Genomic DNA, 15,832 nt, shown 5'->3' on the forward strand with positions numbered 1-15,832 from the left:
GAAACGTCAAGTTCCAGGAAGACCATAGAGAAGAAAAGACATGAGGGGGCGGGGCGGGGTGGAGGCGGATCTTATTGTCGAGACTCGGAGCTTTTCCCTTCGGGGAGGCCATTTTCCAGATCTGTGCAGAATTGTAGGTCGTTCCTTATAGTAGGAATTGAAGCCGACCCTCTTTCATCTGCGGTCAGCTTCAATTCCTACTATAAGGAACGACCTACAATCTGAGTGACAGCCAAAATGCCTGCTAGCAAATGAACGCACATGGTGTAAAAAGAAGTGTCATGTCACAGCTAGGTGTTAAAAGGGAGGGGGAAGACATGTCACACAACTAGGTATGAAAGGGAAGGGAAGATTGTCTGTAGGGACAGCCATAAGGGATGCAGTTAGCAGTAAAATAAGAAATCTTTAATTTTCTTTCCATTTTAACTGCTTTCCCGAAAGGGGTGATTGTGCCATCCATTGGAAAAATGTTCCATATGGTAGCTGCTGTTAAGGGAAAGTATAAATGTCCGCTCTCCCCTGGTCTATTTGAGGCAGATAGTCCTGCAGGGGTCTGGGTGCTAAGCTAGATAGAGATATACCGATACAATCAGTATTTTGAATTGTATGCAGCTGTGTATTGGTTACTAGAGCCAGCAGCATTGGTGTAGTAATAGTCTTAATAGCAGTGGTTTGCACCCACCAACAACCAGGCTACTGCATTTTGAACTAAAGCGGTAGCTTCTAATCATCAGCTTCATGCCATAATTACATAAATTTCTAACAATGTAACTAAGGCTATTTCCCTGCTAGCAACTTAGGGTGTCTTCATAGCACCATCCAGTCATATAAAGTGTTATAAAGTCTGCTCTCATTTTGGCACAACAACAAAGCATTCTTTCAAACATTGAATCAAATGTTAGGACACTGTTTCTCCACCTCAGCAAATTTAAGATGTGTCATCTCCCAGAATCCTTCAGCCAGCACTGCATTATGGCATAGCACAGGGTATGATCCTATCCAATATCATGTTTGTTAATATTTCAATTGATTACAATGAAGGATACTTTTGAAAAAATCATGTTCATTCTTCTTGAGCAAGACTTGAGCTTCCATATCATTACATGCTAACCATGATGGGGCAGGGCAAGACCTATCTAAGTCCAGTGGTTTGATTCTCACATTGGCCAACCAAATGACCTCTGGAGTACCTGCATGCAACAGACTTAGACATATCCCTATATTGTTCACTTGCCATTAATAGTTTAAGGCAGGGGTGTCAAACTCACATCATCATGACATCGTCACATGATTTATGGGGACTTTTTTCCCCTTTGCTAAACCAGGAGTGGGCATGGCCAGCATGTGATGTATCCGGGCCGCAGACAATGAGTTTGACACCCCTGGTTTAAGGCATGCTGGTCTCAAACTAGAGGCAAATTGAATTTTCAGTACCAATAATTATTCCATCTATATTCCTGGGAACAGTTTCAAAACATTCTAAAGATCGGTGAGACAAGATTTTTTTCTTCCTGGATACAATTCCAATTTTCTTTCAGCAAAGCTTATTTCTCTGGATGTCTAATTACCATTTTACATCATTCTCATGCACTGTCTTGAGGAGCTGGACATTGAAGGCACAGTTTTTACTCCTATCTCAAAGGTTGTTTTCTGAACATTGTCTTGAATATTACGACTGTGTTCCATCTATTGAGCTGTTAAGTGTCACAAGGTTTATTTCTATCCTCCATATTTTTAATAGTGAAATGAAGTTGTTACGATTGAGTGGGATACTAATGGTGCTGTTCAAAAGACAACTGGATTTTTTTTTGATTTTTTCTTTGAAAATGTTCTCAACTTCTTAGATGAGAAGCAAAATATTTTCAAGGAAAAACAACAACAACAAAAAAGCCCAGTTGCCTTCTGAAAAACACCTTTGGGACAACCATGATCTGTTGGATGCTTCTCAACATTTTCATTTATTTTGGCAAAACTATATTGCTTACACGTATTTTTCCAAATTAAATTCAAGGTGCTTGTTTGGCATACAAACCTCTAAGAGATTGGGGTTGGTTTTTTTTTTACTAGAAGAAGTGGCTTTTCCTAGAGGTGATGAACAATAATCTTCCAAAGATTATTATTACCAATCGAGAAAGAGGCTTAGCTAGAATTCACTAAGGCAGGGGTGTCCAAACTTGGGAACTTTAAGACTTGTGGACTTCAACTCCCAGAATTCTGGGAGTTGAAGTCCACAAGTCTTAAAGTTCCCAAGTTTGGACACCCCTGCCTTAGTGAATTCTAGCTAAGCCTCTTTCTGCACTAAGGTAATGAACTTCTTGGTAAATGCTTGCAAACCGTTTGGACTTGCAACTTCCTGCTGTAGCCTCCTCACTGATTTTGGTTCTTGGAAAATGGCAAGAAGTTGTGAGGTAGTTGTTACTTAATGAACCACGATCCTCACTTAATTTGCTTAATGGTAGCACAGAAACTGCAGGGATTGTCATTTGTAAGCAATGCGATCGCACAACACCACACTTTAGGACTGCAATAGAAATATCTGTCTGAACTGCTGTTGTCCTGTAGTCCTGCCTTAGGCACAAAGCCAACTGTGTAATCCTGGGCCTGTTACTCTCTCACAGGCCTAGAAAGGAGGCAGTGACAAACCACTTCTGAAATCTTGCAACAAAACTGCAGTGACTACCATAATACAAGCAGTCACCAGGAGTCAGCACTGACTTGAAGGCACAGGCAGCATCTGATATCTAACCACTTTTTCTGCCTTGTTTTATGCTTTGAATATATTGAAAGAAGTTATTATTCCTCTAATGTTGACGCTGATTAGGTAGAAATCTCTAATTTTCACACCAGTGACAACCATTTTGTAAACAAGGGACAGATGGCACTGGAACAAATCTTCAAGGTTGGTAAACTAGTAGCCACATCTTTACTGACTCAAAAAAATAGGAGTGGGAGTGAGATCCAGAGAAGAAGACATAATTCAAAGATAAAAGAGGTTCTTGCAGAAGGAATTGGGCTTTGAGGGATGAATCTATTTGCATTTATACTGTTACAAACTCAGAATGGAGTGAAGAATGTTAGATATTAGCATATATCGAGGCAAGTCTCCTCTCTGGTCCGCTGCCACAGCGGGAAACAGGTATCGTTCTGATTGGTCGAGGGGCGTACCCGATCCCTATAAAAGGGGAACCCTCCGACCACAGAGCAAGCTGGATCACTACTACTATTAATAAAGAGCTGATAAGTCACTTCGTGTCCGCAGTCTGTCTCTCGTTGCCCAGATCCAACATTGGCGACGAGGGTGGGATCGAGAGGCAGATAGGACGAAGAACGCTACTCCAGAATCTCCGGATTCGATCCAGCCCAGGAATTCGGCAGAAATTCCGGCAGCCATCTCGGGTCACCGCAGCGCGGCAAATTCAAACAAGAGAAGATGGCGATGCACACTCCCCCCGCTCCATTCGACCCAGCGAACGACTAGTGGGAAGCCTTCATGATTCGATTCGAGTGTTTTCTCGAAGCGAACGAATACACGGGGATCACCGACGCCCGGAAGAAAAACATCTTCCTCGGCTACTGCGGAAAAGAAGTCTTCAACACGGCCAGAGACCTCACCGCGCCTACTCCAATACAGGCAGTATCGTGGACGGCGTTGCAACAGGCTCTACAAACTCATTACGCGCCAAAACCTTCCCGCCATGTTTGCCGCAAGGAATTCAACACGCGGAACCAGATGGCGGGAGAATCCATCAATCAATATGTTGCAGCCCTGCGTAAAGCAGCAACTCACTGCGAGTTCAGGGATCTGGACGAGCACATCTTAGCGTAGCTCATCTGTGGGTTAAGAGACATTTCACTACAAAAGAAGCTGTTGGCAAACCCGAATTTAACCCTACAGATAGCGCTAAACGAAGCAAGAGCGTCAGAGTCAGCAGAGAAATCATCGGTAACCATACAACGAGGTTTCAGCGTAAACCAGCCAGCACCAAGGCAGACCAGAGTGCACTACGAGGACACAAGCCCCGACTACGAGGATCCCGAGTTCGAGGACAGTCACCTGATGCGGAGCAGTCACGTGAGGCCTGGGGGGAGACCCGGATCCCGCTTGCCGCCCTGCGCAAGTTGCGGAGGGAATCACCCCAGGTCTACCTGTAGGTTCAGGAACGTTGTTTGTTCACACTGCAACAAAATTGGGCACATCGCACGAGTGTGCCGGAGCGAAGTCCCTGCCTCACGGCAGCCACCCATGTACCGCCAACAGAAGCCCAACCCAGGGGCTTGGCGAAATCAAAAAGGGCGCCCAGAGAGAAATCCACAAGTGTTTACCCAGAGAGAAAATGCACAAAGAGCTGAGCGAGCGTATTCCCAGAGAGATTACACACAAGGAGCTGAGCGAGCGTATCCCCAGAGAGACTACACGCAAAGAGCTGAGAGAGCGTTCTATCAAGACGCTCAACAAGAGTATTTTCAGGATATAGATGGTGAGATAGAGTTGACCCAGAGAGAGGAGTTGCGAACGTATCTCACCACGATAAATCAGGTCCGCCCCAAGCGGCCCAAAAGGCTGAGAGTCACAGTCCGCTTGGAGGGCTCACCTTGCGAGCTAGAAGTTGACACAGGATCAACCCTGACGATCATTTCATGGGCATCCATGAAACAGGCTATCCCTAGCCTCAGAAAGAGCCAACTACGCGCTCCAGACGTCCTGCTACGAGACTACCAGGGGAACCAAGTCCCCATCGTGGGCCAAGGCACATTCCAGATCCGTTTCAAGGACATCGTAGCCCAGCTGCCCGTGACCATCGCCAGCGCGCCATTACAGAACCTTCTGGGGCTTGATTGGTTTGAAGCCCTGGGGTTAGAAGTCACCGGAATCAACGCCGTGGAAAACAGCAGCGCTGAACAGATTTTTAAGGAGTTCGAGGATGTGTTCAGCCCCGGTCTTGGTAAGTATGTGGGTAAACCAATATCATTCAATTTAGACCCCAAAGTGGCGCCAATCCGACTTAAACCGAGACGAGTGCCTTTTGCACTCCGCCCAAAAATAGATAAGGAAATAGATAAGTTAGTGGAGCAAGGCATCCTTGAGCCGGTGGATCACGCACGCTGGGAAACACCCATCGTGACCCCAGTCAAACCAGACGGGTCAGTCCGCATCTGCGCAGACTATAAATGCACAATTAATGTTGCGCTACAACAGAGCGCATATCCTGTGCCTGTAGTACAGCACTTATTGCACTCATTGGGGCCAGGAAAGGTATTTGCTAAATTAGACATGGCACAAGCTTACCAGCAACTGCCAGTTGATAGCGCCACAGCGGAGGCCCAAACTATAGTGACGCATAGAGGAGCATTCAAATGCAACCGGCTACAATTCGGTGTGAGTATTGCCCCAGGATTGTTCCAGAGCGTCATGGAACGACTTTTGCAAGGGATACCGGGAGTCGTCCCCTATTTTGATGACATCTTGGTGTCCGCTGCAAACGAGGAGCAATTAAATAAAAGAGTCAGAACTGTTTTGGCCAGAATCAGAGAAAAGGGTCTCCGCCTCAAAAAGGAAAAATGCCAAATTAACGTGCCTAGCGTAGAATTCCTGGGTTATAGAATCGATGGTCAGGGAATACACCCCACTTCAAAGAAAATTAAGGCGATCCAGGACGCCCCCACACCACGGAATCAGACCGAGTTGCAGGCCTTCCTCGGACTACTTAACTTCTACAGCGTTTTTCTGAGGCAGAAGGTGACCGTTGCTGAGCCACTACACCGTCTACTACAGAGGAACGCACCATGGAAATGGGGACGATCCGAAGCTGCAGCTTTCGCCGGAGTAAAGCGCCTGCTCACCACTGACTCACTGCTTGTCCAATACAGCCAGACCCTACCGCTGGTATTGACCTGCGACGCATCACCCTTCGGAGTTGGAGCAGTCCTCAGCCACAGGATGCCCGACGGAAAAGAAGCACCCATCGCCTTCTACTCCAGGACTCTTTCATCGGCCGAAAGGAATTACAGCCAAATGGACAGGGAAGCGCTGGCTGCTGTAGCTGGAGTAAAACGTTTCCACGAATACCTCTACGGCCGCGATTTTGAACTGATTACGGATCACAAACCGCTGTTGGGACTTTTGGCGGGAAACCGCCCCACTCCGGTCTCCCTTTCTCCACACATGACCAGGTGGACTGTTTTCCTGGCTGCGTACTCATACAAATTGATTCATCGACCGGGCTCCACTCTCGGACACACAGACGCACTCAGCCGTTGCCCATTACCTGACATTCTGCCAGACCCCACTCCAGAAGTACCGGTATTGCTCATTGACTGTTTGGACTCTGGACCGGTTTCTTCATACGACGTTGCAAGGTTCTCCTCTAAAGACAATTTAATAAAGCAGGTTCAAACTTGGGTTTGGAGGGGGTGGCCGAAGGGAAACGTGGGCCCGGAATTCAAAGTGTTTTGGTCAAAACGGGACGAACTCTCAGTGTTACAAGGTTGCTTATTGTGGGGGGATCGAGTTGTTATTCCGTATGCTTTACGTAGGAATGTATTAGATGCTTTACATGTGGGTCATCCGGGGATTGTTAGGATGAAGGCGTTAGCAAGAAGTTACGTTTGGTGGCCAAACATGGACAAAGAAATAGAGGAGTGGGTGGCCACTTGCGACCCATGCCAGGAATCGAGACCAGCACCCCCGGAAGCGCCCGCCACAGAATGGGAGAAACCTAAAGCACCCTGGTCGCGAATACACATCGACTTCGCAGGGCCATTCCAAGGTCAGACTTTCCTTATAGTTGTGGATGCATACTCAAAATGGCTAGAAGTAGTCCTAATGACTTCAACCACGGCAGAGGCAGTCATTAAGGTTCTACGGCGACTTTTCACCACCCATGGCCTGCCCGACCTCCTGGTCTCCGATAACGGGCCCCAGATCACGGCCATGCAATTTGAGACATATCTAGCAGGTCAGGGAATTCGGCACGCCCTCGTCGCGCCATTCCATCCGGCATCAAATGGACAGGCGGAGAGAATGGTGCGATTCGCAAAAGAGGCCCTCGCTAGGATGGGTCCAGGTGATTGGCAAACACGCATTGACCATTACCTCTTAATTCAGCATATTACCCCTAGCGCAACGACGGGTAGGAGCCCCGCTGAACTACTCATGGGCCGCCGTTTACGGTCTCACCTGGACCGTCTTCACCCAAATTACTCTGCCACAGCTCCCCCAAACTCCACAAGCAAAATTCGGTCTTTTAGCATAGGGGATTCCGTATACGCCCACAACTATGCAGGGGGAACATTGTGGATGCCGGCAAAGATCATTGGCATCACGGGTCCACGATCGTATCTGCTGGAGCTGGAAGATGGGCGGAACTGGAAAAGGCACATCGATCAACTTCGGGGTCGCCTAGCACACTCAGACCTTCGAAACGAAGACGAGATTTCCCTGCCTACAGAAAGTCAGCCACGCGAGAGCCCCATCATAGAAAACTACGACACCTGCGAACCGAGCTCGGAACAAGAAAGCAAGCACGAAGCAGAGCAACCCCCAGACAACGCAACCGAGCAGACTCCGGAACGCCCCAGCTACGAGGGCACGAAACCTTCAGAACGTGGAACAGGAAAAGCATCCGATACTGCAACCATTTCTGACCAACCAGAACTACGACGCTCCTCCCGAGTAAGGCAACCCCCAACATACCTAAAAGACTATGTTACCTACCGCAACGTTCCGTCTAGGAGGGGAGGGGTGTTAGATATTAGCATATATCGAGGCAAGTCTCCTCTCTGGTCCGCTGCCACAGCGGGAAACAGGTATCGTTCTGATTGGTCGAGGGGCGTACCCGATCCCTATAAAAGGGGAACCCTCCGACCACAGAGCAAGCTGGATCACTGCTACTATTAATAAAGAGCTGATAAGTCACTTCGTGTCCGCAGTCTGTCTCTCGTTGCCCAGATCCAACAAAGAACTTTTGTTCTGAGTGGTTTGATCATCAGCAACACAGAGAGATGAATCTGCGGGTCTGTGATTGAATAGGGTTCAATGTGTTATGAGAAGGTTAATACCAAGTAAAGATACAATGCAAATACAATTATTAGGTTTTGCATTGGTCTGATTAAATATATTATCTGAAGCTAATCACTAGATGAAATTTTTGAAGACCAGACAAGTTTAATAAACACTGATTGGCAACATGTTTGAATACTGTATTAAAAAAGCTTTTCTGGACAAAAATCTTTACCATATCATACATATTCAAAGCACATTCAAATTATTTTTTTCTAGCAACTGAATGCTATTGTTATTAATGGTATTCTATTAAGTATTTACCTATGCTTAACACCTATATATATGGGGGGGGGGATTACAACAGGCCAGGTACAATGCCTGGGAGGGAAACATAATCTTTAATGCTAAGGGATGGGGAATGCTATTCTAAAGTTCATTTTGGCTATCACTGTATAATGAACTTAAAGAAATAACAGTATTTCATCTGAGCAAGATCACGAGAATGGAACAAATCAGGAGGGGTCTTCCTCGTAGTCAGATTAGTGTGCTTTTTCCATCTTTCATTCAAGAGAAAACTTGAATGGCAAGTTTGGCATAAATTGCCATGCCTCAGAATCTTTACTGCACCTCAGCACCAAGCCAAGTAGTGTTTCTGGACTCACATAATTTAATTTCATAGTAGCAATTGATAGATTCACTGCTGTCCTCTACCCTACAACCCTGCATTACTTGCCAAAGGGAAAACCAGTCATTAATTGCTCCCTTCAATGTATGATAGGGTAACATTGAGAGTTCAACTCTTAAAAATTTATCTAGCTTTAAGGAATTAGTTACTGTCTGCTGCTTCTGATAGGACTCCTGGGAATTCACAGATTACTGTATTTTATTTTCTTTGAGTGTTGGTTTTGGCTAATTCAAGGCCACAACAATCTTCTGGGATGGGTTAAGCTGAGAAAGCACGACTGGCCCAAAATCACCTAGCTGACTGCTGCCAATGATAGATTCCTGCTTGTTTCATTCATATGATAGTCCAGTCAGAAAAATAGAAGATTAATATATATTTGTTCTGAATACCACCCTAAAAGCCTGCCTGATAAAGCATAGAAAGCTCTCAGTGTTTTCTGGATCTTTGCTTTTGGTCAGGAAAATAGCCCTCACCCATCCACTCATATTTTGCATCTCTCTGTATGCCTCAAACACCATTCACACTTTACTTTCTCCAGCTTTCATTTATAAAACACACACACACACACACCAAAGGGCTGAATCCCTTGATGACAGATGGGAATTTGCTATTGTAGTGCAAAGAGAACAAGGCTAGATCTCCAGGCTCTCCTACCCAAAGCTAAAAGGCATAGGACTAGAGTGTTTAGCAACTAGACAAGTTGAAGGCATTTCTGCCAGTCGTGGCCACTTATATTTGAAGGATTGTCTTTTTGCAATCTGCCCATCCCATTAGGTCTAGCAGAAAAGGTAAGTTGCAAGCCCCATCTGTTAAAAGAGTTACACCTGATGAGACTCAGAAGATGGACCTTTTCTGCCATGGCACCTACCGTGTAAACATCATTCTTCCTATCTACTTATGGTCTACTACCATCCTTAGTAACCTTCCAGAAGTCCCTCAAAACATTGCTGGGTCAACAGGATTGCGGGTCTCAAGGAAGTGGTGTATTGGTGAGATAGTTACATTGCCTGTAACATCTAATATGTTCTCTGCTATGATGGCTTTTTTATAATATTAATGGTTTTTTAACTATGAATTTTTAAAAATGTTGTTCTTTCTTTGGTTCGATTTTATTTTATGCCATCCAGAGTCGCATTGGTGAGATAGGCAGCCATATAAATATCAAATAAATGCATAAAAAGGAGTTGAACACATCTCTCTCCACGGGAACTACCCTAAATGTTTTGCATGGAAAGTTTTGTGTTAGGAGAAGAAGGGAAAACAGGGTTCCAGAGTGGAAACACTAAATGCAACTCTTGACCGACTCTGCAGCTGGCTAAGAATGAGAAGAAGGCAACATCACAAGGATGGGCCCTCAGAATTTTTTTTTTACTAAAGTCTCTTTGTGCCATAGCAGACAGGACACAATGAAACCAGTAAGTGAATTCTGATGTTTTTAATTTAATACAGTATATAACAGAACAATAGAGTTGGAAGGGACTGTGGGGGTCTTCTAGTCTAGTGCCCTGTTCAAGCAGGAAACCCTATACATTTCCAAATAAACAGTTGTCCAATCTCTTCTTAAAAACCTCCAGTGTTGGAGCATCAACAACCTCTGGAGGCAAGTCTTGTTCTAACTATCAGGAAATTTCTCCTTCTAGGTTGTTTCTCTCTCCTCGATTAGTTTCCATCCATTGCTTTTTGTCTTGCCTTCTGGTGCTTTGGAGAATAAGTTGACTCCTCTCATCTTTGTAGCAGCCCATTAGATATTGGAACACTGTTATCATGTCACCCCTAGTCCTAGACTTTTTTATGTTAACTGATTCATTCATGTTTGGATTTTTCTTGCAAACATTATGATTAATTTACTTGGGATTTTGTTTGACATATCTGGATCTATATTTCTGTCATTTGTCAGTTTACTTAGAAAGTGCTCACCCATCCTGGCATTTCTTATTTTAAATACATAATTGTTAAAGTTTATTTAAAATATATAAAACTCCATGAGTTATCTAACTGGTTTCTGGCAGGTTTTATCCCCACAGAAGGGGGAATTACTTTAATCTAAACCTGACAATAGATCTTTCTGTAGAATTGAGAATTGACTGAGTTGCATTGCCTGGATAGATCTGTCATTATTGTCCAAAGTTTGGAAATTGTTCCCAACTGGATGCCTTCTGCTGTCCTGTGTTGACCTTTCCTAAATGAATTATTACCCACAGCCAGTTTATATATTAAAAGCATTTTGGAAGCCTTCCTCCAGTAAGATTAGCAGGCAGCCATGAACAGGTGTGAACTATAATTTTGATCTGAAATAGCCTCCTCCTTTGCTTTATGCTTATTTTGTCTTTACAGTATACTGTCTATTGTTTGGAACAAGACAGAGCAACTCTATTATCCATTAAAGGAGCAGGCATTATGTAATAGGAAGGAGCTTGCATCAACATAAATTGATTTGGTAGTCCAACACTCCTTTAATATCCTATGTAACCAGTGTAATGGATGTAGGTTTTGCCCTTCATTCATAACAGAATTCACTCTTTGTTCCTTTTATTGTATTAAATTCTTCCTTCCTGATTTCAGTGTTCAAATGAATGCACACATAAATCAGGGGAACATTTAAAGAGGATAATTTAAAGGGATTTTAAGAAATACAATACATTTTGTTTTAGTATTTTCACATTTATGAGAAGGCAGGAATCTTAAAGATGTGACATAAAAATATGTCTACTTGGATATTATCCTTGATTACAAATTTAATAGAGAAAACAGATATATTCAGCAAACCTTCTGGATATAAATAATAGGAAAATCTAAAAGATCACCTATTAAGATGGGTGTTTGCAAGAGAGCAATCCAGACACTGGCACCTTAAATGCAGGTATTTAGAATGGGTTTATTAATTTAATGTTTTTCCTACTTTCTCTGTCATTATGGTAAAGATGTCTTAATTATTATAAATTGGGCTCTTACTGGTTTTTATAACTAGGATCCCATGAATCCCAATAAAAGTCTCCTGAAAATATTTATATTTCTCTTACACAGCTTTTCACAAAGACATTGAATGAAGCTCTGTCAAATATTACTGCTTAGGTATTGAACTTTAAAATCCTGAATTCCAATTCCAAAGTCACCAACAGAAAACATTCAGGGATAAGAGAAAAGTACCAATTATCATATTGCCATGCTTCAAATTTGGTGGAATAGCTTACCTATATCAAACTATATCACTACATAAGAGATGTGACTAGATATAGTAAAATGGTCAGATGTTTAAAGACTTCAAATTAATGAGATGAAAAATATAATTGCAATCAATCTGCTAAAGCACAAAGAATATAATTGCCAGGCTTTGTGTCAATGATACTCTAAATGGAAAAGAGTTTCAAAGAATAAGATACCAAGGAGGTTTCAGTAACTGGAGAAAAGAATTGTCATTATCTCTTTCGGAAAGCTCATAGTTTAAGATATATCATATAACCAGAATATAGATATAAATTTATTTTGCAATGTAAAAAATAAGTATTTTATGAAAACGATGCATAAAGTATAAATACAAGTAGATTACTGATAACTTTTTAAAAGATTGAATTTCTAGATATATAAAAACTAGTACTAATATCAATATATAAAATAACTATATGAACCACAACAGATTCTCCAGGGAGCTGCTCCCCATTAGATATAAAAATATCCAAAATAATTCAAAAATTAAAACAGGTACATTTCCCTGCTAAAACTATTCCCAGGCTGATAGTTCTTGAATTAATTTAATACCCCTAACAAATTTTAGGACAAAAAATAAAATTACTTCTGAAATTATGTCGTAGCCTTCAACAATATTTTGAGTTAAAACATATATAGTCTCTCGGTGGAAAAAGATTATCTGAAACTTACTTGCAAAGAACAAGATCTGCCTCTAGAAAACAGGAATTAAACTAAAATTGTTTAAATAGATTGGAGTTTATTTAACTAAAGGTATGATTTTTGAAAGAAGTTGGCTTAAATTATTCTTTTACAGGTGGAGTATAATTGTTTGCGTACCTGGGGTTTTATTCCTTAAGAAAAAAAAGTCTTTTAGGTAAAAACCCTACGTTATTCAGTCGCAAGAAAAAAAGACTCGCTTTAAAAGGTTCAGGAGGACATTCCCCCTTGGAGAAATATCTTTTCGCTCTTTTCCTCATTTATAAAGAATTATTATCCGATGGCGACGGACGTCGGATTTCACCAGGCAGGGAGGAGGAGGACAAAGGCTGCTGAAGCCGAGCCCCGGCAGTTGCAATCCAGAGCCGGGCTTCCCGTCTTCTTCGCCCTCGCCGGCGCAAGGAGTCACAATGGATTTCGTGCCAAAGACAATGCGCTCGTTCTCCGACACGCTTCTGCCACCCAGTCGCCCGTAACCGCAGCAGAAGTGGCCCGGTTCTTCCGCGCCACGGGCTCCCCGCCCTGGCCAGCCGGATCTCCAGGAGCTCGGGCTTTCTCGATTGCGGCTGTCCTTCTAGTAGCCCCCAGCGGCCTTTGGCTCTCTCCAGTGTGAAGCTTCTTTTGGACGGGCGGCCTAAAAAAAGCACCTTATTGCACAAATCTTCCTGGCACTTGCTCAGCACGGCCGCTCCGACCGGCGCGAGTCCTCCTGAAGTGCAATCGGACTGAGGGTTGTAGAGCCCGAGAGGAATCAGCCGAAAGCCCTAAAAGCCTTGGATTTGGGCGCCTCTGCCCGGAGATGTCCAAAGGTTTCTGTCTGCCAAGCTGGGTCAAGTTTCACCGGTTGGCCCTATTTGAGTCCCAGCCTTGAAGGTGGGTCGGCCTCGCGTCCTCTTTGGAGGGGTGGGTGGGTGGGTGTAGAGAAATGCGGTCCAAAGTCTGATTTAAAAAATCGCTGTAGAAAAAGGAAGCCGTCTTTCTTGCGTGTTATCCTGGGGTGCGGTGGCATAATGCGATCTTCCTGGTTATTGCATCAACTCAACCTCTGGATTTGGTCAAGGCCTTGAACCATTTAAAAAAAATTACACACATTAGATTCGCATCTCACACTAAGTACCGACAATGACGATGATGATAAATTTTTTTTTAAAAAAACCTGTCTTATGCCAATCAAGTTCAGCATATTCTGCCAATAAGGCTGCTAAATCTTTCCTGGACTGGGTTAAGGCTGCTGTGGAAATACAGCCACCCAGGAGGCATCGGCTGCTCAGCTGCATCCAGCGCGGCTGCCTCGCCCAAAGAGGGCTCCAGTCAATGTAAGATTTCTTGGACCATTAATTCGACCAACTAATGGAGCAATGCCTTCCGAGAAAGAGATCGCGCCTTCTCCCACAGCAACGATGCAGAACTTGGGGGAGGGGGGAGGCTTAACCGAAACACAACGGCCCCCTGATTACCAGGCCCTCCCCACCGCCACAGCCCCACTGATTGTTCCGTTGATGGCTTCGGTTGCGGTACTACACTGCTGCCTCCCCATCAGCAAACCTTTCTCTGTCGCGCCCCGTCTGGTCCTCGCCTGAGTCCGATCTTTTCAGAAACGCTCCTCAAACCATCTCGGCCCCAAAATGCAACCGCTCAGCAACTTCCCCGCAGGATCGGTCGCTCTATTTGCGGCAAGAAGCCTTTACTCACCTCGGATAGCTCGGCTCTTCTTCCAGCGCTTGGCGTTCCTGCTCGGCCGCCCGACGCTCCAAGTCCTGGAAAGAAGCACTGGGTGGTGGCTCCGAGAACGGAATGACGCTCCCTCGCGATTTGTGAAAATCCTACTCTTGGGTGCCCGATGATCCGTGCCCCTTGTTAGCAGCTGTGAAGGGAGACCCACAGAGCAACTTTGCATCTGCCAGCATCTCCAGTGCCAAAATGCTCCCTCATCTCAGCCTTCCTTCAGAGAGCAAACGAAGCCTTGCTCACCCACCGCCTGTCCTCCTCGTGTCCCACCGTAACCGACCCAACTGAGGAAGCTTCTGGATCGACTAAACTGGAAATAGAGGAGCCAAGAGGGCCCATGGGGAAAGGAAGCCCAGACGGGCAGCTCTGTTTCCTGGAGGGGAAGGGCTACTGCCCCAGCCGCCTGATGTAGAGAACCACAGAGACGATCCTGGAAGACTGCAAATATGCAGAGACGTTACAGAAACAAAAGCAGATTTAAGCCCCGGAAATAGAAATGAGTTTCACCCTAATTCACTGGAGTATCAGAGGTAGGAAGGGCAAACGCAGTCAAGCTTTCACGATTCTGTTACTATACTACTCCATAGTTCTAGTCGAACTTGTGCAGACGGTTTCCTGTCTTGGTCTACCTCGCAGGTTTGACAGCCGGAATCCTTAGAGGCAAGAGAGGTTGAATCTTCCTGTGCCATAAGGCAGCTCCGGCGAATCCCTCTTTGGCTCGGAGAAAACTCTCGCTTGTGAACCTGAAGAAATCCCGATCCCCTTGATTCAATCTTTTTTACAAAATGTGATCTGCTTCTCCCTCCCAGAGCGATCGTCGGTTTTCCAACTCGTCCTAGCTCTTCCCTTGGCTTTTTCCTTCGACAGCGACCTATGGTCGGTCTCGCTGCGGTTCCAATGAAAGTGAGAAGACATCTATGTTAATAGCTCATCCTGTCCAGCCGGCTCTCCTCATCTTCTCCGCTGTTTTTAGGGAAGACGGCGGCCGCGGTAGCGACTTTTCTCATTCCAGATAGGCGGGCGTCCGTCGCCGAGGAAAGGTTGCGATGTTGCTTTGCATCTCGAGGACTGCATCCCCCTAGCGATCGGCGTATGGCTTTAAAGGCTCTCCGTGCGGTCCTTCGGCTGAATCGAATAGGAGCGCTTTTCCAGGGAAGTCTTTTCGCAGCCGGGCTGGTTCTCTCCTCGTATTCTGCGGAGGAGTCGACACGTTTTGCCCCACAAACCACGGAAGGTCGGCTTAGAGGATCGTCCGAAGGCTTCCCGGGAACAGGAAGGCACCGAGAATGGTGCTAACCCGGGTCGGAAACTTCCTCCGCTTCCCCCCGATCGCCACTTCTGGCAGGCTCAGTGGGAATCACCTGCGCTAGATGGGAACAGCAGGTCCGGAGGCGGGGGGGGGGGTGTCAAGCAGAGGGCTGTCTGCAGGGGGAGGAGTTTGCGGGCGTTGGGCGGGGCCAGCCCCAGCCCTCCTTTCCACCCACCTGTGTCTGCTGTAGTCCGGACCTCTGGAG

The sequence above is a fragment of the Natrix helvetica genome (genome assembly GCF_964273705.1).
Source record: "Natrix helvetica genome assembly, chromosome: 2".
In the NCBI taxonomy this organism is placed as follows: domain Eukaryota; kingdom Metazoa; phylum Chordata; class Lepidosauria; order Squamata; family Natricidae; genus Natrix; species Natrix helvetica.